A 2940-nucleotide genomic window follows, 5' to 3' on the forward strand; every position below is an offset into this window, starting at 1 on the left:
TGCAACTTTATGCAGTCCCATTTGTCCAACCTTTCTTTGATTTGTTGTGTTTCTGGGTCTCGATTCAAAAAATTTCGGCCTGAGCCAAGGAGACCTAGGCTTTCTCCTATTCCATCCTGTAATGTTTTCAGGGTGTCTGCTTTGACTTGGAGGTCTTTGATCCATTTGGAGTTGATTCTGGTGCAGGGTGATCCTTAAATCTTAGCCTCCTGTGTAGGTAGGATTACAGGCATGAGCAGTGCTTGGCAAGAAATACATTTTTTAACTTTTTTTTTTTTGCTTGTCCTGGGGCTTGAACTCAGGACCTGGGAACTGTTTCTGAGCTTCTGAGCTTCTTTTTCCTCAAGGCTAGCACTCTACCACTTGAGCCACAGTACCACTTCCAGTTTTTTTCTGAATAGTTTATTGAAGATGAGAGTCTCACAGACCTTCCTGCCCAGGCTGACTTCAAACCACAATCCTCAGATCTCAGTCACCTGAATAGCGAGGATTACAGGCTGAGACAACTATTGAGGGCAAAAATATTACCTATGATGATGATTATTAAATACTTTTGATGTAGGAAACTTTATACTATCTTCATGAAAAAGACAGGCATCATTAAATTCAATATTTCCATGTTTCATGAAGATCTTCCAAACAATTCTTATGGGTGAATTCAGAAATAAGAGTTTCTTCATCTCCAAGAAACTCATCCTCCTTCTGCAAAAACCAATCACATATCTCCAAAGATTAGAACTTTTCCCGACTAATATATTTGTCCTCCAGCACTTCAGAAATAAAAATGAATTTCTAAATTAAAATGGCGAAGATCAGTTCTATTCTTCCAAAACAGGAAAGGAATGTCATGGGTCAGAACCCTGGCCACCTGTATCTGATTTAAATGATGCCAAAGTCTGTTTAATACTAACTTTCTACTAAACTCACCATCCTCACAATGTGTTCCATGGCAAGTATAGCTGCTCAGTGATTGATGACTTTGGTGAGAAGTCTTTGGCTGGAAAGAGTAGAATTATATGTCACAACCCATAGATAAAACCAACTCTTCCCTAGCAAACACAGGCCTGGCTGCCTTCTCTTTTGCCCTAGACATTGAGCTGAGACCAGTCTACTAGTACCCCATGGCTCCTCTGCTCTATGTTGAGAAAAGCCATGGGCAAGGGGACAAGATGACACCCAAGAGGTTCTCAGTCCATTGGATGAAAATCTCCCTACAATAGATTACAAGTGTAATTTGCTCTTTTGGTGGACTTTCTTCTTCCGTTTGCTTTATCCTTATTAATGAGTAGACAACACAATTCTAGAAGCTGGGTGCTGGTGGCTCATGCCCGCAAACCTAGCTACTCAGGAAGCTGAGATCTGAGGAATGTGGTTTGATTTGTTTTTGTTTTTTGGGTCCGGTCGTGGGGCCTGAACTCTGGGCCTGGGCGCTGTCCCTCAGCTCTTCAGCTCAAGGCTAGCGCTCTACCACTTGAGCCACAGCGCCACTTTGGCTTTTTTCTTTTTGCTTATGTGGTGCTGAGGAATTGAACCCAGGGCCTCAGGCATGCAAGGCAAGCGCTCTACCACTGAGCCACCTTCCCAGCCCCAGGAATGTGGTTTGAAATCAGCCCAGGGAAGAAAATCTATGAGACTGTTACCTACAATTAACCACCAAAAAGCCAGAAGTGGAGCCGTGGATCAAGTGGTAGAACACTAGCCTTGAACAAAAAAAATGAAGGACAAAGCCCAGTTCAAGTCCCAGAATGGACACATGCACACACACACACACACACACACACACACACACCCACAGAATCTTAGGATTCATATGTACACACACATCCACAGACATCCAAATACACAAAATACACATACCAAGTCAATGGAAGTCCCGGCAATTCTGCTTCATGAATCCCTTTAGAATCCGTCTCAGGACTTCTGTCTCCTACTGCTAATCTAGTTCACAACCACCTGCCTCTCCCCTGGGCCATTAGGACATCCTCCTGGTCTCCCCACCCATATCTGCTTGCCACCACAGTAGCCATTCTAAAACACTGTAGATTTCACTTCTGTTGAAATCTTTCCAATGCTGACCATAGTTTTTAGAATAAACAACAGACTGCAACACAGGACACAATGCCTTTTGTGACCTGGTCTTGGTTTATTCTTTCACCAAATCTCTCATCAGTTCCTGGCATATACAGCTGTGTCACAGCCTTGACAAGCTTCCTAAAATCTTTCCAATGCCCACAGCACTGTTGGTGCTGTGCCTTCTCCACAGAGCATCACTCCAATTCTGTTGACCTATCTGATGTCTACTCGTTCTTTAAGACTAGATTCTGTTTAATTCTACAAGCAGTGGATTCCTACTGTATGTCAAACATCTTTATTCATTGTCACTTATATATTATAAATCACTGCCACAGATATCTGAATGACCTGTGGACATGGATTGCCAAAAAATGTCATATTTTGGCATCAAATATACTTAACCCCTCACTAGTTGGACTTTTTGTTTTTCCTGAAAGGCTTTTCTACAAATCACTTCCACTCAGATTTTCGTCTCTACACAAGCTGTCCTCAATCACTATGTTAGAATGTTGCAGAAATTCCTTGCCTCCATTGAGTGTTTATGACTCTGGACCTACTTCTTTTCCTTTTTCTTTTCTTTCTTTCTTTTTCTTTCTTTCTTTCTTTCTTTCTTTCTTTCTTTCTTTCTTTCTTTCTTTCTTTCTTTCTTTCATTTTTTGTCCAAGACCCTGACTCAAACTCAATACCTGATGCTTTCATTCATTGGCTGGCACTCTACCAACTGAGCCTCCAACACCAAGGTTTAGTTATTTCTTTTCTTTTTTTTCTTTTTTTTTATTTAATTTATTTTATTTTATTTGTGAACATACTGTACAGAGGGGTTACAATTACATGGGCAGGATAATGCGTACATTTCTTACCAAGCAT

Source organism: Dipodomys ordii, unplaced genomic scaffold (genome assembly GCF_000151885.1).
Source record: "Dipodomys ordii isolate 6190 unplaced genomic scaffold, Dord_2.0 Scaffold161, whole genome shotgun sequence".
Lineage (NCBI taxonomy): Eukaryota > Metazoa > Chordata > Mammalia > Rodentia > Heteromyidae > Dipodomys > Dipodomys ordii.